General features: G+C 58.4%; 5 non-coding genes across 5 annotated transcripts; 4 read left to right on the forward strand and 1 right to left on the reverse strand.

Annotated features, from left to right (window-relative positions):
* Positions 1-1766: 1766 nt before the first annotated feature.
* TRNAG-UCC (transfer RNA glycine (anticodon UCC)) lies at positions 1767-1838 on the forward strand. Its single transcript has one exon. It is a non-coding gene; the product is annotated as a tRNA-Gly (tRNA).
* Positions 1839-4243: 2405 nt separating this feature from the next.
* TRNAL-CAG (transfer RNA leucine (anticodon CAG)) lies at positions 4244-4326 on the forward strand. The gene has a single exon. It is a non-coding gene; the product is annotated as a tRNA-Leu (tRNA).
* Positions 4327-17084: 12758 nt separating this feature from the next.
* TRNAM-CAU (transfer RNA methionine (anticodon CAU)) lies at positions 17085-17156 on the reverse strand. The gene has a single exon. It is a non-coding gene; the product is annotated as a tRNA-Met (tRNA).
* A 1935-nt stretch (positions 17157-19091) lies between these two features.
* TRNAG-UCC (transfer RNA glycine (anticodon UCC)) lies at positions 19092-19163 on the forward strand. The gene has a single exon. It is a non-coding gene; the product is annotated as a tRNA-Gly (tRNA).
* A 2405-nt stretch (positions 19164-21568) lies between these two features.
* TRNAL-CAG (transfer RNA leucine (anticodon CAG)) lies at positions 21569-21651 on the forward strand. Its single transcript has one exon. It is a non-coding gene; the product is annotated as a tRNA-Leu (tRNA).
* The last annotated feature ends 551 nt before the right edge of the window (positions 21652-22202 follow it).

A 22202-nucleotide genomic window follows, 5' to 3' on the forward strand; every position in this document is an offset into this window, starting at 1 on the left:
CCCGAGCTGAGGCCCCCTTGGTTTGCCCTTCTGACACTGTCTCCTGCGCATCACACATGGGAGGAGTCTGTGTTTGCCCCACTGAGCTGCCTCTGCAGGGGAGGACAGAAACTCCCTTGCAGTGCAGCCTTGCTTTTGCTGACCCTGACAACCCAGCAGCTGCCCCTAACACTGCACCAGGGCCACGGAAATGACAGAAATGCCTCCTATGCATCCCTGGAGCCATACATTGGATTTCAAGCAAGATCAGCCTCTTGACTTGGGTTGTGGTCACCATCCAGACAAAACCGTGCACAGGCAGACCTCTACAGTGGCTCATTCTCGGACATCAAACTTTCTCTTTCCCCCCACTCGTCTACGTCCCTCCGGTTCCCTTCACCCCACCATTTGCCCTTCCACGTAGCTCACCCCTCCTAACGCCTCCCCTGAGTTCTTTCTCCAGCTCTCTAGAGCCGGAGGGCAGCCACGCCAGCAGACAGTGCCGTTTGTGTGTCTCCTGTTTCCACTGTCTCAAAACTTCAAGACCGGGGTCCTTGGATTCCTTGCAGTCTTTCCTCTTCAGCTCCTGCTCTTGGGCTCTCTGCTTTCTCTTCCGTCTTAAGAGACCTGATACATGGAGCTCCCTTCCCTTCCTCCCCTCCAGCCACAGAGATGCCAGAGGGAGAGTCAAATGCTGCTCCGGCATCAGCATATCCCAGATGCCACCCTGACAACCAGGCGCTGGGAGCTGCAGCCGTAGCCCTGGGGTTACGCCTCTGAAACCCTGGATGCAGGCACTTCTCCTTCGCAGCGCAGGTCCCAACCCTAGTGCTTAGAGCCCCCAGGCCTCAGAGGCAGGCAGGGAGGAAAGACTCCTCACCCTGGGGAGGCAGCTGGAACTCCGGGACTTCCCCAGCAGTGCTTCCTCCGCGGGGCTGGGCATCTGGTGGCGCCTCTTGTCCAGTCCACCTCACTGCACAGCAGGGACTGGGAGGTAAATGAGACACCTCCCTCAGAGTCCCAGGTGTGGTGAATGCGCTCTGAATGTGCTCATCTGTTTGTGGGTGCCCAGCTGTGGTGTGTCCCAAGGATGGAAAGGAAAACCCCAACACAGTCTGGCCCTGAAACTCGCAGCAAGCTGGATGACGTTGCACAGGGCACGTGATCACTGCTGCCAAGAGGTTTGGGGCGGGTAGCTGCGGCTGAGCGAGGAAGGCAATGGATGTGAAGTCCAGGGGAGTTTCCCCACACAGGTTGGAATCCTGCCAGCTACAGGGCACCGTCCTCTTCTGGGCTGCCTGGAGCGACGAAGCTCCAGCCCTGGACAAAGCCCCGCAGCCGCAGTCCCTCCAGCTGCACAGCATGCCCAGTGCACCCCCCATCCCTCTAGTCATCCTCAGCTTCCCCCAGCATCGCCAGGGTGTGTGGGAACCACCTTTCTCCTTTCCCAGCTGCACAGGCTCACAGCTTTCCTGACAGAGGACTGCTCACCTATGGGGAGGGGTGGATTTTCTTCAAAGGGGCATGTTTTCCCACGCGGCCCGAGCCGAGATGTGTGTGCTTCTGTGACGGGAAGGGAGGCCCCCCACGTGGAAACGTCTGCAAGTTTTTGCAGCAGCAGGAGAAGAGACGGGGGAAGGGAAAGACCCTATCCAAATGCCGCTTCCTGTTCTTTTTCCTTCTGCTACATCTTCCTCACCTTTCGGACTCCTGGCATAGTCCTGAAAGCTCAGAGAGGGTCAGATGGTGCCTGGGAGGAGCAGGAGGAGGCAGGCGTAGGTCTGCATGCGTTGGTGGTATAGTGGTGAGCATAGCTGCCTTCCAAGCAGTTGACCCGGGTTCGATTCCCGGCCAACACACGCACGCGCCCTTTTCTCCTTCCAGGCGCCTGCTGCAGAGGCACTTCCACCTCCTGCTAGAAAAGAGTCCAGCTTTCACCAACAAGTTCATGTTCCCTGGGGGAGCCACTCCCCTTAGTGCATGCACAGGCAGGATGGGGCACCCCCCCAGAGCCCAGGAGAGACAGGCCTGGCTTCAGCAATGCCTGCCTTGGTGAAAGTGCATGCCAGGGACTGGAGTCAAGCAGAGATGGGCTGCTTGGCAGGCGGCTGTGCTCATCACAGTGAAAGAAGTGCTTGCAGGCACATGCCTCTGCCCCACTTCTCCCAGCGCCCACGTCAGTCCTGCCTCCCCCTCCCTGCACACAGCCTCTGGCCGCTCCTCCACGTTTCACACCCCAAGCATCTCTGCCTGCTCCCAGGCCTGTAAGAGCGGAAATACCCCAGCGCCGCTGCTGCTTCCCACATGAACGCACCCACCCAGGCACTTCTGTAGAGACATTCTCCCGGCTGCACTGGCTGTACCGGGATCCGTGCCTGTGCTGAGCGAGCCAAGAACACTGCAGCCCACCCATGGCTTCCATATCATGGACACACAGCCCTGTCAGAGATCACCCTCAGGGCTGGTGTGAGCAGAGCAGCACAGAGGGAAGGCACGGTCCCCACAGCCCTGGGCGGAGAGGCACCAGCCTCTGCTCTGCCCCTGTCCTCCCTCCCCAGACACCCGCCTTGGCTTCTCTTGGCAGAGTCTCTCCATGGGCCGTCTCCTCACCCATGGATGGGTCTCGCCCGTCTCTTTGTCTGTGGGGCTCCACACTTTCTCTCCCAGGGCCCCCAGGTGAGGGTGCTGAAGAGAACTGCTGATATGGCACCAGGACTGCTTGGGGCAGCTACGGGCTCCCAGCTGAGACCAGTGCTGACTGCCTGCTGAGGAGGGACTCCACGCTGACGGCCTCTCTGCACTGCTGACACGTGGGCCAGAGGAGAGGGATTTCCTGCCTGGCCCAGAGCTCAACCTGCTGCTGTTGGACGTTGTACCTGGCAAGCAGAAGATTAATGCCCTGGAAGGTTAAAGATGAAGATTGAAAATAACACCTCAGAAAATTGCTGTGAGGAGTACAGTGTGTGTGTGTGTGTGTGCGCGCATGTGTGTGTGCGTGCGTGTGTGTGTGTGTGCATGGGTGGGTGGGGGCGGGGGGGATGAGTGGGCTTGGCAGTGTTCCTTTAGAGTGCAAGAAGGGAGAGGTGCCCACAGGCTCAATTTGCACTCCAAGCTGTGCGGGGAGGGGATGTTCACATGGAAAAACCCCAGAGCCAGGCGTGGGGCTGCCCACGGTGCCTGATCTACACTCCCAGCCCTAACACACTGCCTCTGCCCACCCAGAGCATCCAGGGGGCTGGGCCATTTCTGAGGCAGGAAAAGGTGGCCCTGAGAGGCCCCACAGGGGCAGCGCTGTGGCGCCAGTGGGGAGGACATCTGGCTGCTCCCCAAAGGCTGGTGGCCTGAGCCCACCCCAGGACGCCGTGCCACGAGCAGCGGAGCTGGGGAAGTGGTGCTTCCCGACTCGCCAGGTTCTGCCCAGCTTGTGCTTCCCCAGCCACCAGCCAGGCCAGCTTTGGAGGTGGGCAGGAACAGGAGGGCAGGGGCAGAACTGGGGCCAGCAGGAAGGCCGTGGGGCAGGAAACATCAGGAACCACCCCCTCCTGTCTGCTGGGGAGAGGCAGCCAGAGACAGGCTCCAGAGGGGACAGCCTTCAGAGCAGGAGCTGCCTTGCGGATGGCAAGGCCACCGCTGGAACGGAGCTGTCCCCTGGTCTTCTGGGGTTTGCATCTGCCCAAGGAGGGACTGGCAGCCTCCCTGCCCAAAGAAAGACTGTCTCCTATGCACAGAGCCAGGCTCACCAAATGGCACAAGGACCTGTACATGGGTGCCCAAGCAGGCACATGCATGGAGAGAGAAAGAGGCGGTGGCAGTGCCTGAAGCCATTGGGTGTAGCGGGGCTTGCAGGCAAGAAATCAAAGGTGCCAAAGCGTGCTGCTGGGACCTGCAGACCCACGAGTTTCCTCTGGCGTCCTCGTTGGTTTACGACAGTGTCAGAGCCCTGAGGAGCCAAGAGCAGGTGACTGTGGGCATCTTGAACCGCCTGCCCCGCGAGTTCCTTTGGTTCTGCCATTGAAGAATTCCCTTTTGCATTCTCACAGCCGGAAGAAGTTTCCTGACCATGTGCCTTGGGCCCCTCTGCTCCCTGCTCTGAAATGCCTCCAGCTCCTGCTGTTGCCTCCAAAGAGCCCAGCGCCACAAGGGGAGAGGTCCTGCCAGCAGCCAGCTCTCTGTGCCCCACGCACAGGAGGAGCCTGAATCAATCCCCCCACCCCCTCCCCGGCTCAGGCAGGCTCTAGGGAGAAGAGCGGAGGCTGGTCAAGAGGTCAGGATGGCCGAGCGGTCTAAGGCGCTGCGTTCAGGTCGCAGTCTCCGTGGGAGGCGTGGGTTCAAGTCCCACTCCTGACAGACTTCTGCCTGCCAGTCTTTTCCTTCCCCAGACTGGGAAGTGTGGAGACTTTCCTCCCAGAAATCCTTCTCCGCGCATGCTGTGCTCTCCAGTCTGCGCCGCTCAGAGAAGCCCATGGCTTGTGGTGAAGGAGCGAGGGGAGTCCCTCGGGTCGGATCAGCTCCCTGAACGGGCTCTGGGGTTGATAGGATTTGCACCTCTGCTGTCCCCAAAGAGGTCAGGGCCTCGGGGCTGGCACCCATTTCAACTCCTGCCTAGCTACTGGCTCTCATCCTCCCACCTTCTCGTAGGTACTCAACGGCTGCAATTAGATCCCCCCAAAACCTTCCCATCTGGGTCCCGCCTAAACAAGGGCAGTTCCCTCAGCTTCCGCTCACAGGGCCAGTGCCTCCCGCGCCGGTGCCAGGCCCCACCCTGGCAGGCTGCACTGCCAGCTGCTCACAAGGACCCCCAAGGGCCTGTCCAGCAGAGCAGCTCCCCACCCAGTCAGTCCCCAGTGCAGGGCAATTGGTCCATGCAGGCGCTGGACTTTGCGTTCCTCCTTCTGGAGGTCCACCCCCCTCAGACCATGACGTCCCAACTTGGATGCAAAGATGCTGTGGCAGACCATGTCCAAAACCTTGCTAAAGACAAGGGAGACAACATCGCCTGTTGTCCCTCCATCCATGGATGGATATAGTGAAGAGGACTTGCTCCACGGCCTTCCAAGGGACTGACGTGAGGCTGAGTGGCCTGGGGTTCCCCAGATAGTCTTTCTTCCCCTGTTTGGAGACTGGTGCAGCACTTGTCTTTCTCCAGGCATCAGGGACTTCCCCTGCTCTCTGCTCCCCAATCTGCAGAGCCCCCAAGATGTCTCTTTCTGTCTTGAAGGTACAAGCCAGCTTTAGGGTCTCAGCTCAAATGTTGTCTTTGTGTGTGTGTGTGTGTGTGGACTTATTCACAGGAGAAAGAGCTGTGGTGGGAAAGTTTCCTGCTCATGTGACAATCCCACCTCACTGCCTGCCCTGGGGGAAAAGAGCTTTCCTGTTAAACGGTTGCAGAGTGGAAGGGAAGTGTCCAGATGGTGCGTATGGTGACAGCCCAAGAAGGATGACTTCTCTTTCTCATTCTAGCTGGGTTGTTTCAGAAGTGTGTTAACACCCCGCTCTTCCAGTTTGATCTGTCATTAGAGGAGAGACTAACAGGGCGGGGATTCATTAGCCAGGAGAAGACCATGCTGAGGAGGAACTTATCAATGTGTATAAAAGCTAGGCAACAGTGATGAATTCAGAAGCCTGCGGCGGGAGCCTTCACAGGGCTACTGGGAAGCTCTCAGGGCAGAGATGGAGAAATTTCAGGAGTCTGGTGGCAGGAGAGAGTGAAACTCTGGGAAAGGAAAAAGAGAAGGGAGCGAGGAGAGGGGGAATCCTTATCTTGGAGCTCAGCAGTGAAGGATTTTCTTTGGAAAGCTGCCTACTTTCCTGCGGAGTCATTGTGGGACACGCCACGTAATGTGGAGAGTCTGATCTCACACAAGATCATTTCCCCCATAGCAGGCATGAGGCTGGCACTGTGAGGGTCAGCTGAGAAATGGAGGTAGCAAGCACTAGAGAGCAGTGTGATGGCGTTCAGTATTTGCTTCCTGGAAGTACCTCTACATTGGAAAAAGAGAAGGGAGCGAGGAGAGGGGGAATGAAGGGCTGAAGAGCTGCATGAGCGAGGGCACGTGATGCACAGTCCAGCTTGTGTGCTAAACGGGACAGTGTTACTAGCGAACTTAGCCTGAAAAGAGGATTTGTACCACACAGATTGCCTTCAGCTCATGCCCCTCCTCATGGTGAGCATGGCTATCAGCCATAGTGGAATTTAGCCATGACGGACACCTGAAGCTCAACAGCAAGGAAGGACCCTTTCACCGTGACTGATCCCACGAACCCATCCTGCCCCTGGGACTGACAGCAGTGCCCCTTCTCCTGCCCTTTCCCCATCCCCGCCTCTGAAGCCGTTTTGGGCGCTGGCTCCCCGCATCGTCTCTCCTCCCTTGTCCCTGACGGCCGGTTCTGCCTGAGGGATCCAGCGCTGGGTCGCAGAAGAGCTGAGGTGGGAAGGAACCTCTGGAGGCTGTCTAGTGCACTCCCATGCTCAAAGCAGGGTCCAGCAGAGGGGGCTGCTCAGGGCCTTGTGCAGTCAGGTTGAGAATGGCTGCGAGGATGGAGCCTCCAGAAGCTCTCTGGGGAACCCATTCCCATGTTTGACCACCCTCACAGGAGAAGAGTCGTCTTCTGTGCGCTTAAGTGGGATTTGCTGTATTGCAGCTTGTGCCTGCTACTGCTTGCCCTGTGGTGGGGCCCCAGTGAGAAGCAGCTGACTCTTTCCTCTTCACTCCCCTGCCCCTGCCCTCTCCACCGCCTCAGGTACTGATGCATATCAGTAAGGTCCCCCTGAGCCCTCCTCTTCTCTTCTCTTCTCTTCTCTTCTCTTCTCTTCTCTTCTCTTCTCTTCTCTTCTCTTCTCTTCTCTTCTCTTCTCTTCTCTTCTCTTCTCTTCTCTTCTCTTCTCTTCTCTTCTCCAAGCTGAACAATCCCAGCTCCTGCCCAGCCTCTCCTGCTTTGACAGATGATCCAAGGCCTCAACCATTTTCGTGGCCCTTTGCTGGCCTCACGCCAATAGGTCCATCTTCCTCGTACCGGGAAGCCCAGAATGGGACACAGCACTCCAGCACTCCAGGTGGTGTCAGCAGTGCTGAGGAGAGGCAAAGGGAAGGATCTGCTCTCTTGAGCGGCAGGCAATTCTCTTTTCCCTTTCTTGCTGCCAGGCCTTTCATCCTCGCCACTCATCACACCCTTAGGTCTGCCTTGCCTTCCTGACACAAGCGTCACTCTCAGGAGATGCAACATCCGATGGGATGCTGAAGTTCAAAGAGGACGCAAGGAGTCACCAAATCTGCCTGGTTTTGAGGGTCCGCATTCCCTTGTGCAAGGGCACATTTGCTGACTGCTGAAAATACCTATTGCCACCCTTCCCGGCACGCTCCCTTACGGCCTCTGCCCTCCACCTCTCTGCATCCTGCCCCTGCACAGCAGCACAGCAAGCAGCTGAAGGCAGGTTCACCTGCAAGCAGCAGAAGGGCTCCAACTCCACGTCCTTCTCGAGGGCAGTGGGCTGCCTGGCGGGCTTCCAATGTATGGAAAGAGGGAGGCAGCTCAGCACAATTCCTAAGACACGTTCAAGGCCCACCGGGTACGTTGGCAGAGGAAAATGAAGACCCCTGAAGGGAGATTGTGAGTGCTTTTGGTGGAGGGCCTCACAGCTGACCCTGAGAGCCATCGGGGGGCCGGGATGACCAGGCAGCAGAGTCATGCTCTGTTCCTCTGAGGCTCACAGAGACTGAAAAGTCGCCTTTGCCTGTGGCCTTGATAGTGCCGGTCTTCCATCCTTCTGAGCCCATTTGCTTAGTTTTGGTGCTCTGGGATCCATTGAGGGAGCTCCACCCAAATCTGGCAGTGCCCCATGCTTACAGGTACCTGATTACACGTGTCCCATGTGCTGGGAGAGGGGAGGTAGTCCCTCCCCAGCTGCCGGCAGAGAGAAGTAAGCTCAGGACAGAGGGCAATGCTTTTGCAGGCAGAGCGGGTGGCTAACGGAGGCTGGAGGAGAAAGAAACAGCACCACAAGTCTCCAGCTATGCTGCACAACGTCTTTAATGAGAAGGGAGGCAAAAGGGCAGTGAAGCAGTACAGAGAGCAAGACACACATTCCCAGGGTTCAGTGAAGCACAGAGAATTGCTCGTTTCCCCAGCACAAGCACCAGGCAAAGTGCTTGCCTCTTCCCATTCCCCCTCTACCTTGTGGCAATCACGTCCCCACAACAGCAATTCCTAACCCTGGTACCCTGTGCCCATCAAGCGGAGATGCAGCCAAGTGGAAGAGCAGGAGCTCTTTCCCGAGGAGTTTGGAGAAAAGCAGAGCCAGAGGCAGCGTGGCAAGACCTGCCATGCAGCGAGGCGCAGCGGGCACCGTTGGCTCGCCCCAGGTGGGATGGGGGTACCCAGCTCGTCTGCAAGCCATGGCCGTGCTTGCAGTCTCGGGTGCCCATTTCCTTCCAGGTTCCTGGGTGGTGGCGCCGAAGGGGATGATCGTCTGGCTTCAGCAGTTTAGACTGCAGCGGGGGGGAGGCAGACACAGTCCGACCGCGCCCAGATCAAGGGAGCCGCCAGATGTGATGGGCACCCCCGCAGCACTGAGGGAGCTGCCAACAGCAGCTGACAGAGAGGATCCCACGGCTGTGCTCTGAGGGAAGGAGGTGAGAATGGGGCCAGGCAGGGTCACCACGACCGGGGAGGCCTGGATGGCAACCGTCGAGTCAGCGCAGCGGGCGATGCACGGCTCATTGCAGCTGCTTGCAAGTGGGGTTGGGCCAGAGGTGCCGCAGGGGCGTGGCAGGCAGGGTCTGAAGCAAGACATCTCTCTGTGAGGGAGGCAAAGCTGAAACACAGAGCAGGGGAGGGAAAAGAGGGCAGAAGTTGGAGGACCCCGGATAATGCTGAGTGCGTGGCAACTGCCCCGTGCCTGGGTTTGGAGCAGAACTGATTTAGCAAGGCCAGCCCCATGCTTGGACGAGATCCCGCAAGGAGCTGCAGGCATGGTTTGGGCAAGCCCACAATGCCTTCCCCTAGCTCTTCGTCTGCCATGCCACACAGGCCTTCCCCTGTGGCTGTCCTATTGGAAACCACCAAGCTGGAAGAGCTCTGCTCCCTCTTCTCACTCAAGAGGCTGCCCTCGTCCCTGAGAGCGGGGGGAGGCTGCTGAGGCCTCCCTTCACTCCTGCTTCCAGAGCGACCTCAGGACGCACGGTCACATGCCCTCCGAGTCACACAGCACGGGAATGCTGACCAGCTTTTCACGTGAAATGCATCAGAGTGGGCTTAAAGCAGCTCTGCAAAGACCGCTCATACCACATCTCCAAAAGAAATGTTTCTGCCTTCAAGATGGCAGGGGATGCACTGGGCTATTTGGTTAGGGACGACCTGCTGCAGGTGGAAATTCTGGGGCACTCGCATGCCCGCAGCTGAACCCAGAGATCCCCCTTCTGCTTGAATGCACCCTCCTCTTCCCAGCTCTCCATCACCACCCCGCTGGAAAGGAGAAAGAGGTAAAGGACCTTAAACATTTCTTTTCAAGTGCCAAGCTTGCCAGCCACCTATCAAGGTTGAGTAGCCAGCATGAGAGCCGTTCAGCCCGTAGGAAGAGAGGGAGCGGAGCCAGGCTTACCTAGTTCCCCAAGGAAAGTGAGGCAAAGAGAGGAGGATGGCAGAGCCTGGCGCAGCACAGGCTTTTATGCTGTGTCCCAGAGCCCCAGGGGGCCCAAAACATTCCTTGCTCATGAAGCACCCAAACACTCGTGGCTGCTGCTGCTTGCAGAGCTCTCGCTGGTGATTAAGCCCTTGCCTCTCTCAGCTGAAATGTTTTGCTCCCACTTCATAGGAGTTGATGGTGGAACGACTCATCTGTGTCGCAGCCACCCCTGCGGACTCCTAGGGCCCGTGAAGTTGGAGGTGTCAGGCTCGCTGTCCAGAGAGGTTTTTAAGCGGATTTGCGTCATGCGGATTGCCTTTGGCTCCTCCGCCTCTGCCCGTGGTGAGCATGGCCATGAGCCGTGGTGAGGTTTGGCCATGAAGGACACCTCAAGCCAGCGCTCGAGTGCTTTCCGTGGAGGGACTCAGGCTGACCCTGAGAGACATCTCTCCCTGCAGGTTATGGCAGACGCTCCGGAGGTGGTGGGCTAAGTTCAGGGAGAACGTGAAGGCTGCGCAGTCCCATAAGGGAGACGAGAGTCAGGTCTGCAGGGCCGAGGCAAAGCTCCACAGCAAGGAAGGATGCTAGTGAGCTGGAGGCAAGCGCCTTGGGGGCAGGAGTGAGGGCTGTGACAATGTTGCTAGTTCTGATGCTGGTCAGGCTGCACCACAGCCTCCGTCAGCTGCCTTGGAGCCTGGGAACGACGGCAGGTTCATGGTGAGCAGGACGAAGCCAGAGAGCGGGTTGGTCTCCTCCAGTGTGGAAAGGGCAAGCGGTCACTCTCTGGGATCTCCATAGCCATGTGCGTAGGGGACTTGAGTGGGCCTTCACGCTTCTTGCAGGCGGGGGTCTGGGCTCTGCTTGGGCAGTGGAGAATCTCCTGCAAACAAGCAGATCAAGGTGTAGGAGGGAGATCAAAGAGGTTCCTGCGTCCTTCCCTGAAAGTGACCCACACCCAAATGGACCTGTTTTGCGCAGCAGCTTCATTGCGGAGGCCAAAAGCCTGCATGGGCTGCTTCTTAGGAGTGGCTCGGGGCAGCGAGCTGCAGCGTGCGGCTGTTTCTCCTGGGTGAGGGATGGCGTGGCGCATTCAGGGCATTTTCATTCCAGAGCAACGTTGGATCGGTCTCCCGGAGCAGCTGGGAGCCATCGTACTGTGGAAGAGCTGGGAAAATCCCTGAACTCCAGGGAAACGTGAGTCGCCCTGCTGTTGACTTTGGTGGAGATGGCGTCCTGGCCTCAGGCGTGCCAGGAATACCGAGCTTGTGTCCTCATTCTTCCTGAAGTGCCACTTTCCTGAAGGGCATTTCCAAATGGTTTGCGTTATTGCTGAAGCCCCTGGTGCCTCTAGGCAGTCGCATGCTCCTGCCTTCCAGCCCTTTTGTGGCTGGTCAAGGGCCCTTGTGACTCAGCACATCCCCAAAGAGGTGAGGGAGGAAGGACCGCCCTAAAGGTCCTCAGGGCCAACGTCCTGCTCCAAACAGGCCAAACTTCCCAGCTCCACCCGGCGGCTCAGGGTCTGAGCACCGACACGCACGGAGATGCCAGTGTCCCTCGCGCAGCCTGTGTCAGGGCTGCACCGTACTCACTGAGGCTTGTTTTCCCATTGCCAGAGCTGGGTTTTCCCTTCCCCGCCTCCCCTCCGGGCCTTCTCTCCTCCAGGCTGCACAAAGCCAATGCCGTCGACCTCTGCTCCTACGGCATGGGCTTCAGCCCCGCCTGACTGAGTCTGGCCCTGGGCCTGTTGCTCTCTCCAGGTTTCTGATGCGTCTCTGGTCCTGGGGGACCCAGACAGGGCACTGCAATGCAGGTGTTGCCCCAGCAGCAGTGAGAAGGGCAGAGCATCGATCGCTTTGCTCAGCTTGCATTGAACCGTTTGAGTTGGAAGGGACCTCTGTGAGTGAGCTAGTCCAATGCCCTGCTCGAAGCAGTGACGACTACGTCGGGTTGCTCAGGGATGTGTGTAGGCAAGCTTTTTCCTCTCCCCAAGAAGGGCAATCCAGCAACCACGCTCTTCCAGGGCTTGACCACCCCCATGATGCAAAAGATTCTTCATCTTAATCTGTGTTATATGTAGCTGGACTTTACAGTGCTACAGCTTGTGTCCTCTGCTCCTTGCCCAGTCACTGTGAGCTCCAGAAGCGCCTTCTTTTCTTTCTCCTCCCGCGGGGCAACTGCAGAGAGGAATGAGATCTCCCCTGAGCCTTCTCTTCCTAGGGCTGCCAAAAGCTAGCCTCTCCTCATATGTCACATGCACCAGACCCCTAGTCACCCTGGTGACCCTGTCTTCCTGCCTGGGACTCGCTCCACAAGGGCAATGCCTTTCCAGTACTGGAGATTCAAGACCGGGCACACTGTCGGTCTCCCAGGTGCCAAAGAGAGGGGAAGGGTCGCTGCCCTCGCCCTCGCTGTCGCCGTTGCCCTGCTGGCTGCAGCTTGCCAATGCAGCCCAGGATGTGGCTGTCTGTCCTCGCAGCCAGAGCATAGTGCTGGCTCAGGTTTGGCTTCTTGTCCGCCTGGCCCCACCAAGACCCTTTTAAGCAAGCTGCTTCCTAGCCAGTCGGCCTCCAGCCTGCCCTGTGTTATTTCAGCCCAGGGGAGGACGAGCCTTTGCCGTTGTTGACCTGTAGGCACTGGCTGTCAGCCCCTTTCTCCAGCCTGGTGAGTTTTCCCTGAATACCAGCCTGGGCCTCCAGTGTGCCAGCTGCATGTCCCCGGTCTGGCCTCTTGTAAGAATGTACTGAAAGTACCCTGTGGCACCGTTCAAGCTGCTCAGGACACTGTCCAGTCCGGTGTTGAATATCTCCAGTGATGGAGACTCCACAGCCTCTGTGGGCAGTGTGTTGCAGCGCTTGGCCACCCTCACCATCAGCAATTTTTTTCTTATGTGGAGATGAAATTTTCTGTGTCTCCATTTGTGCCTAATGCCCCTTGTATGCTCACTGCATGACACTGAAAAGAGTCTGGCTCCATGTTTGCTACACCCTCCCACAGGTGTTCATGCGCACGGAGAAGATCACCCCCCTCCTCGCCTTCTTCAGGCTAAACAGTGCCAGCTCTCTCAGCCTCTGCTCGTAGGACAGATGCTCCAGCCCCTTCATGCTCTTTGTGGCCCTCTGCTGGGCTTGCTCCAGAAGGTCCATGCCTGTCTTGTCCTGCGGAGCCCAGAACTGGACGCAGCACTCCGCATGTGGTCTCGCCAGGGCTGTGCAGCGGGCAATCATCAACGCCCTTGACCTGGTGGCTCTTCATGATGCAGCGAAGGATGATGCTGGCTTTCTTGTTGCAGAGGAACCTTGCCGGCTCATGTTCAACTTGGTGTCCACCCAGAGTCCCAGCTCCTTCTCTGCAAAGCTGCTTGCCAGGCGGTCGGCTCCCAACAGGTACTGCTGCATGGGTTATGAGCGCTGAGGGCCCTCTGACTGGCACTACACCCTTCTGGTGTATCGGCCACCCCTCCCCGTTTCGTATCATCTGCAAACCTGCTGAGGGTGCGCTGGGGTCCCATGATCTAGGCCATTAATGAAGAGGCTGGAGAGCACTGGACGCAGTATCGACCCCTGGGGGACGCCACTGGTGACTGGCCTCCAGCTGGTCTTTGTGCTGCGGATCACAGCCCTTGTGATAAACAGCATCTGCTGCTCTCCCCTCATCCACTAACTCAGCCATCGCATCGTAGAAGGCCCGTAGGAGTGCATAGTTGTGCATGTCCCGCCTGTTCAAATATTGCCTAGCCTGATCCTCCTCCACTGAGGGCAAGTGTGCCTGGGCCTGGACTTTCCCCCTGGTTTCAGGGACCTGGGATTCCTGACGTGCGGTCACCCCGGTAAAGAGCAAGGCAAAGAAGGCCGTCAGTACCTTGGCCTTTTCTTTGTCCTTTGTGACCGGGTCGCCTTTGCCAGTGAGCAGAAGGCCCCTGCTTTCGCTGGTCTTTCTTCTGCCGCTGAGGTACCCGTAGAAACACCTCTTGTTCCCCTTCACGTCCCTCCTGAGATTAAGCCCCAGGTGGCCTTTGGCCTTCCTAACCCCATCCCTGCATGCTTGGAGAGTGTCTCTGCGTTCTTCCCAGCTCACATGTCCCTGCCTCCACCTGCTGTATGCTTCCTTTAGATGTCGGAGTTCCTCCAGGAGCTCCTTATGCACCCATGCGGGCCTCCTGCGGCCTTTGCTTGTTGGGATGGACCATTCTGGAGCTTGAGGAGGTGATCCTTCCTTGAAACTCAGCCATCACTCCTGGACCCCTCTTCTCTCCAGGATGGTGTCCCATGGGATTCTTCCAAGCAGATCCCTGAAGAGGCCAAAGTCTGCTCTTCTGAAGTCCAGGGCTGTGATTGTGGCTTTGGGCTTTCTCTCCTCCGCTCAGGAGCCTGAACTCCATCTCGTGACCACTGTGCCGAGGTTGCTCCCAGCCTTCCCGTTCCCGACCAGTTAGGTCTTCTTTGTTCGTAAGCATGAGGTCCAGCAGAGCACCTGCCCTCCTCAGCTCCTCCGTCGCCTGTGTCAGGCACTTGTCGTCAAGACCCTCCAGAAACCTCCTGGATGATCCGTCTTGGACAGGGAGCTCTCTGTGATAAAAGCTCACAGCACAGGCATTTCCACAAGGTGAACGCAGGATCTCCTCTTGACAGGGAAGGGAGTTAAACCAGAGCATGGGTGGCCCCTCCTTGCTTGGCCAGCCTCTGAGAGGAGCAGCAGAGCAGCCTGATGCTCCCCAGGGGATGCATCAGAAGCAGGTCTGACCCCCAGCACAGCACTTCTCCCAGCAGCAGAGCTGCAGTCTGCTTCCCTTGGCCCCGCTGCCCTCCTGAGCCAGAGCTCTCCAGAAGGGACCCCCCAGGAATGATGGCGCTACCCCGCTCTGCGCTCTGGAACTGGAGCTGTGAGTTCACATCTCAGTGGGGCCTCAAGCTGCTGCTTCTCTGGTGGCTTTCCTCAGCGTGTTTGCATTTTTATACCCGTGCATGGCTGTTGGGTAGATTGCTTTATGCACTCTGGTCTTCCTTGCTTCCCTGCCCTCCGGCTCTGTTCTTTCAGCGTGACTGAACCCATCCTGCGCCTGGGGCTGACAGCGGTGTCCTTTGTCCTGCCCTTTCCCCATGCCCGCCTCTGTAGTCGTTCTGGGCCCTGGCTCCCCGCATCTTGGTGCTGCCACCAAGAGGGAACTTGGCAGGCTGGAGAAATGAGCAGAAAGGAACCTCATGAAGCTTGACAAAGGGAAGTGCAAGGTGCCGCACCTGGGGAAGAGTAACCCCATGTACCAGTAAAGGCTTGGCTCTGAGCAGCAAGGAGGAGCTTTGCAGGGGAAGACGCAGGTGTCCGAGCAGGCAGCAGGTTGAACATGAGACAGCAATGCGCCCTCATGGCAGAGAAGGCCAACAGCATCCTGGGCTGCAACAGGAAAAGCGTAGCCACCAGGCAGAGGAGGTGATCCTTCCCCTCCACTCAACACAGGTCAGGCCACATCTGGAGTGCTGTGTCTGGCTCTGGGCTCCCCAGCATAAGAAAGACATAGACGTACAGGAGCAAGCCCAGCAAACAGCCACAAAGATGAAGAAGGGACTGCAGCATCTGTCATAGGGGGAGAGGCTGGGACACGTGGGATTGTTCAGCCTGGAGAAGACAAGGCTCAGGGGCGATCTTATCAACATACACAAGTATCTGATGGGAAGGTGTAAAGAAGTCAGAGTGCGACTCTTCTCGGTGATGCCCAGCGACAAGACAAGAGGCAACAGGTACACACTGAAACAGAGGAAATTCCATCTCAACAGAAGGGAAAGCTGTTTTATTGTGAGTGTGGTTGAATGCTGGAACAGGCTACCCAGAGAAGCTGAGCTCCCACCCTTGGAGATAGTCAAAACCTCCCAGGGCACAGTCCTGGGAAACCTGCCCTGTCTGGCTCTGCTTTGAGCGGGGTTTGGACTAGATGATCTCCAGAGGTCCCTTCCAACCTCAACGGTTCTGTGATACCGTGCTCCTGTGACTTGCCTTTGCCCTTGTTGAACTGCAGGTGGTTCCTGTTGGCCCCCTTCTCCCACCTGTCGAGGTTCTCCTATTACCAGCGCTGCCCTCCAGTTTCTCGGCTGCATTGGCCCCGCCCCAGACTCGTCTCTCCAACAAATGTGCTACAAGCACCCTCTGTCCCACTGTCCAGGTCACCCCTTAAGACGTTAAAGCCCGTTGGCACCCCGAGTGATCCCTCAGGGACGACACTGGGAAGCAGCCACCAGCTGGCCTTTGTACCACCCAGCACAAACCTTTGAGCCTGACAGCCCAGCCCATTTGCCACACAAGTCAGCATCCAGGTCTCCTCTCCGCAACTCAGCAGACTAGCTCCAATGATACTGAGAGACCATGCCAAAGGCCTTGCTGCAGTCAGGGATAACAAGGGTAGCAACAGCGTTGCAGCAGTAAAAGCTCTCCTTCTTGCTCTCAATGTCCCTTGCCAGTCCCAACACAAGTCGAGCTTTGCCTTTCCTAAGACCATCGCAGCATGCCCAAGCACTGTGGCTTTATTCCTGCTGTTGGTCATTAAGTCTCCGGCCAAGTTTTCCCTGTTCATGAGGAGCAGGTCCAACCTTGGCCTCCTATGTCACATCTCAGGGATGTGCAAAGAAGTTTTCCTTGGCTCATTTGGCTGGTTGGAGCAGGAGGTGGATAAACAGGGTTCATGGCCCAGGCAGGGACTCTGGTCGGACCTATGGTCTGGGCTGGGGATTGAGGGACCTGCAGGTGTGCATGTACGTGTGAATCAGGAGAGGAGGGGGTGTCCACTGTGGCACTGCAGTCCTGACTAGCCCACGAGGAAGAAAGGATTGGGCCATTCGTGGTGGTGACGCCAGCGTGAGTGGGTGTTTCTGTGGGTGCTCATGAAGGCACTGCTCTTTGTCTGCATTCATACATGTGGCCAGGTCATGGGTGTGTATTCTGTGTGAGTGTGTGTGTGCGCGTGTGCACACGTGCCCATTGTGAAAGCTTGCTCAGCCTTGCCCCGGGCTGACCTACGAATGGGAGTGGCAGCCAAGAGGCTAGGAAGGAGAAATCCCCCAGGTCTTCCAGACCGCTGGATTTGTCTTCGCTGAACAAGCACCAGCCTTCACCTCCTCTCCACCTGCACAGCGGTGAAGGTCCCCGCTTGCCACCAGGAAGCTGGGGGTTTAGCTCCCTGAAGGGAAGGAAGAACCAGCTTTGTCCCCAGGACACCCACACTCCTGTGGGGGGACCTCTCTGTGTTCCTGTCTGCCTGGTGATCCACAGCCTTCTCTGCTCCTCAGGCGCACTTTGTGAGGTCTGGATGCTAAGAAAGCAAAGGAGAAGGTGAGAGAAGATGCTAAGAAAGCAAAAGAGAGGGCAGGAGCAGCACAGGCAAGGGGCTGAGGAGCAGGACAACTGCCACCAGCCCTGGAGCACCGCACAGAGGGGAGTGCTGGTGGAAGTGTGCAAAGTGAGAGGCCTCAGCTGGGAGGGGACTGGGAAAAAAGGGCCTTAGCAGAGGATGGTTTTGATCCATCGACCTCTGGGTTATGGGCCCAGCACGCTTCCGCTGCGCCACTCTGCTCCCCCCAGGATCTGGGTGGGGAGCTTGCAGAGCCCTCCCTGCCGCTCCTGCACACTGACAGCACCAGCGCTTGGGCTCAAGGGGGCTTCTGTTCCTCTTGCCTGGGCCTGAGCCTGGGCCTGGGCCCATGGAGGAAAAATGTCTCCCCAGGAAGCCCAAAGGCTGTGTGCCCGAGCTGAGGCCCCCTTGGTTTGCCCTTCTGACACTGTCTCCTGCGCATCACACATGGGAGGAGTCTGTGTTTGCCCCACTGAGCTGCCTCTGCAGGGGAGGACAGAAACTCCCTTGCAGTGCAGCCTTGCTTTTGCTGACCCTGACAACCCAGCAGCTGCCCCTAACACTGCACCAGGGCCACGGAAATGACAGAAATGCCTCCTATGCATCCCTGGAGCCATACATTGGATTTCAAGCAAGATCAGCCTCTTGACTTGGGTTGTGGTCACCATCCAGACAAAACCGTGCACAGGCAGACCTCTACAGTGGCTCATTCTCGGACATCAAACTTTCTCTTTCCCCCCACTCGTCTACGTCCCTCCGGTTCCCTTCACCCCACCATTTGCCCTTCCACGTAGCTCACCCCTCCTAACGCCTCCCCTGAGTTCTTTCTCCAGCTCTCTAGAGCCGGAGGGCAGCCACGCCAGCAGACAGTGCCGTTTGTGTGTCTCCTGTTTCCACTGTCTCAAAACTTCAAGACCGGGGTCCTTGGATTCCTTGCAGTCTTTCCTCTTCAGCTCCTGCTCTTGGGCTCTCTGCTTTCTCTTCCGTCTTAAGAGACCTGATACATGGAGCTCCCTTCCCTTCCTCCCCTCCAGCCACAGAGATGCCAGAGGGAGAGTCAAATGCTGCTCCGGCATCAGCATATCCCAGATGCCACCCTGACAACCAGGCGCTGGGAGCTGCAGCCGTAGCCCTGGGGTTACGCCTCTGAAACCCTGGATGCAGGCACTTCTCCTTCGCAGCGCAGGTCCCAACCCTAGTGCTTAGAGCCCCCAGGCCTCAGAGGCAGGCAGGGAGGAAAGACTCCTCACCCTGGGGAGGCAGCTGGAACTCCGGGACTTCCCCAGCAGTGCTTCCTCCGCGGGGCTGGGCATCTGGTGGCGCCTCTTGTCCAGTCCACCTCACTGCACAGCAGGGACTGGGAGGTAAATGAGACACCTCCCTCAGAGTCCCAGGTGTGGTGAATGCGCTCTGAATGTGCTCATCTGTTTGTGGGTGCCCAGCTGTGGTGTGTCCCAAGGATGGAAAGGAAAACCCCAACACAGTCTGGCCCTGAAACTCGCAGCAAGCTGGATGACGTTGCACAGGGCACGTGATCACTGCTGCCAAGAGGTTTGGGGCGGGTAGCTGCGGCTGAGCGAGGAAGGCAATGGATGTGAAGTCCAGGGGAGTTTCCCCACACAGGTTGGAATCCTGCCAGCTACAGGGCACCGTCCTCTTCTGGGCTGCCTGGAGCGACGAAGCTCCAGCCCTGGACAAAGCCCCGCAGCCGCAGTCCCTCCAGCTGCACAGCATGCCCAGTGCACCCCCCATCCCTCTAGTCATCCTCAGCTTCCCCCAGCATCGCCAGGGTGTGTGGGAACCACCTTTCTCCTTTCCCAGCTGCACAGGCTCACAGCTTTCCTGACAGAGGACTGCTCACCTATGGGGAGGGGTGGATTTTCTTCAAAGGGGCATGTTTTCCCACGCGGCCTGAGCCGAGATGTGTGTGCTTCTGTGACGGGAAGGGAGGCCCCCCACGTGGAAACGTCTGCAAGTTTTTGCAGCAGCAGGAGAAGAGATGGGGGAAGGGAAAGACCCTATCCAAATGCCGCTTCCTGTTCTTTTTCCTTCTGCTACATCTTCCTCACCTTTCGGACTCCTGGCATAGTCCTGAAAGCTCAGAGAGGGTCAGATGGTGCCTGGGAGGAGCAGGAGGAGGCGGGTGTAGGTCTGCATGCGTTGGTGGTATAGTGGTGAGCATAGCTGCCTTCCAAGCAGTTGACCCGGGTTCGATTCCCGGCCAACGCACGCACGCGCCCTTTTCTCCTTCCAGGCGCCTGCTGCAGAGGCACTTCCACCTCCTGCTAGAAAAGAGTCCAGCTTTCACCAACAAGTTCATGTTCCCTGGGGGAGCCACTCCCCTTAGTGCATGCACAGGCAGGATGGGGCACCCCCCCAGAGCCCAGGAGAGACAGGCCTGGCTTCAGCAATGCCTGCCTTGGTGAAAGTGCATGCCAGGGACTGGAGTCAAGCAGAGATGGGCTGCTTGGCAGGCGGCTGTGCTCATCACAGTGAAAGAAGTGCTTGCAGGCACATGCCTCTGCCCCACTTCTCCCAGCGCCCACGTCAGTCCTGCCTCCCCCTCCCTGCACACAGCCTCTGGCCGCTCCTCCACGTTTCACACCCCAAGCATCTCTGCCTGCTCCCAGGCCTGTAAGAGCGGAAATACCCCAGCGCCGCTGCTGCTTCCCACATGAACGCACCCACCCAGGCACTTCTGTAGAGACATTCTCCCGGCTGCACTGGCTGTACTGGGATCCGTGCCTGTGCTGAGCGAGCCAAGAACACTGCAGCCCACCCATGGCTTCCATATCATGGACACACAGCCCTGTCAGAGATCACCCTCAGGGCTGGTGTGAGCAGAGCAGCACAGAGGGAAGGCACAGTCCCCACAGCCCTGGGCGGAGAGGCACCAGCCTCTGCTCTGCCCCTGTCCTCCCTCCCCAGACACCCGCCTTGGCTTCTCTTGGCAGAGTCTCTCCATGGGCCGTCTCCTCACCCATGGATGGGTCTCGCCCGCCTCTTTGTCTGTGGGGCTCCACACTTTCTCTCCCAGGGCCCCCAGGTGAGGGTGCTGAAGAGAACTGCTGATATGGCACCAGGACTGCTTGGGGCAGCTACGGGCTCCCAGCTGAGACCAGTGCTGACTGCCTGCTGAGGAGGGACTCCACGCTGACGGCCTCTCTGCACTGCTGACACGTGGGCCAGAGGAGAGGGATTTCCTGCCTGGCCCAGAGCTCAACCTGCTGCTGTTGGACGTTGTACCTGGCAAGCAGAAGATTAATGCCCTGGAAGGTTAAAGATGAAGATTGAAAATAACACCTCAGAAAATTGCTGTGAGGAGTACAGTGTGTGTGTGTGTGTGTGCGCGCATGTGTGTGTGCGTGCGTGTGTGTGTGTGTGCATGGGTGGGTGGGGGCGGGGGGGATGAGTGGGCTTGGCAGTGTTCCTTTAGAGTGCAAGAAGGGAGAGGTGCCCACAGGCTCAATTTGCACTCCAAGCTGTGCGGGGAGGGGATGTTCACATGGAAAAACCCCAGAGCCAGGCGTGGGGCTGCCCACGGTGCCTGATCTACACTCCCAGCCCTAACACACTGCCTCTGCCCACCCAGAGCATCCAGGGGGCTGGGCCATTTCTGAGGCAGGAAAAGGTGGCCCTGAGAGGCCCCACAGGGGCAGCGCTGTGGCGCCAGTGGGGAGGACATCTGGCTGCTCCCCAAAGGCTGGTGGCCTGAGCCCACCCCAGGACGCCGTGCCACGAGCAGCGGAGCTGGGGAAGTGGTGCTTCCCGACTCGCCAGGTTCTGCCCAGCTTGTGCTTCCCCAGCCACCAGCCAGGCCAGCTTTGGAGGTGGGCAGGAACAGGAGAGCAGGGGCAGAACTGGGGCCAGCAGGAAGGCCGTGGGGCAGGAAACATCAGGAACCACCCCCTCCTGTCTGCTGGGGAGAGGCAGCCAGAGACAGGCTCCAGAGGGGACAGCCTTCAGAGCAGGAGCTGCCTTGCGGATGGCAAGGCCACCGCTGGAACGGAGCTGTCCCCTGGTCTTCTGGGGTTTGCATCTGCCCAAGGAGGGACTGGCAGCCTCCCTGCCCAAAGAAAGACTGTCTCCTATGCACAGAGCCAGGCTCACCAAATGGCACAAGGACCTGTACATGGGTGCCCAAGCAGGCACATGCATGGAGAGAGAAAGAGGCGGTGGCAGTGCCTGAAGCCATTGGGTGTAGCGGGGCTTGCAGGCAAGAAATCAAAGGTGCCAAAGCGTGCTGCTGGGACCTGCAGACCCACGAGTTTCCTCTGGCGTCCTCGTTGGTTTACGACAGTGTCAGAGCCCTGAGGAGCCAAGAGCAGGTGACTGTGGGCATCTTGAACCGCCTGCCCCGCGAGTTCCTTTGGTTCTGCCATTGAAGAATTCCCTTTTGCATTCTCACAGCCGGAAGAAGTTTCCTGACCATGTGCCTTGGGCCCCTCTGCTCCCTGCTCTGAAATGCCTCCAGCTCCTGCTGTTGCCTCCAAAGAGCCCAGCGCCACAAGGGGAGAGGTCCTGCCAGCAGCCAGCTCTCTGTGCCCCACGCACAGGAGGAGCCTGAATCCATCCCCCCCCCCCCTCCCCGGCTCAGGCAGGCTCTAGGGAGAAGAGCGGAGGCTGGCTAAGAGGTCAGGATGGCCGAGCGGTCTAAGGTGCTGCGTTCAGGTTGCAGTCTCCGTGGGAGGCGTGGGTTCAAGTCCCACTCCTGACAGACTTCTGCCTGCCAGTCTTTTCCTTCCCCAGACTGGGAAGTGTGGAGACTTTCCTCCCAGAAATCCTTCTCCGCGCATGCTGTGCTCTCCAGTCTGCGCCGCTCAGAGAAGCCCATGGCTTGTGGTGAAGGAGCGAGGGGAGTCCCTCGGGTCGGATCAGCTCCCTGAACGGGCTCTGGGGTTGATAGGATTTGCACCTCTGCTGTCCCCAAAGAGGTCAGGGCCTCGGGGCTGGCACCCATTTCAACTCCTGCCTAGCTACTGGCTCTCATCCTCCCACCTTCTCGTAGGTACTCAACGGCTGCAATTAGATCCCCCCAAAACCTTCCCATCTGGGTCCCGCCTAAACAAGGGCAGTTCCCTCAGCTTCCGCTCACAGGGCCAGTGCCTCCCGCGCCGGTGCCAGGCCCCACCCTGGCAGGCTGCACTGCCAGCTGCTCACAAGGACCCCCAAGGGCCTGTCCAGCAGAGCAGCTCCCCACCCAGTCAGTCCCCAGTGCAGGGCAATTGGTCCATGCAGGCGCTGGACTTTGCGTTCCTCCTTCTGGAG

Source organism: Dromaius novaehollandiae, chromosome 10, assembly GCF_036370855.1.
Source record: "Dromaius novaehollandiae isolate bDroNov1 chromosome 10, bDroNov1.hap1, whole genome shotgun sequence".
Lineage (NCBI taxonomy): Eukaryota > Metazoa > Chordata > Aves > Casuariiformes > Dromaiidae > Dromaius > Dromaius novaehollandiae.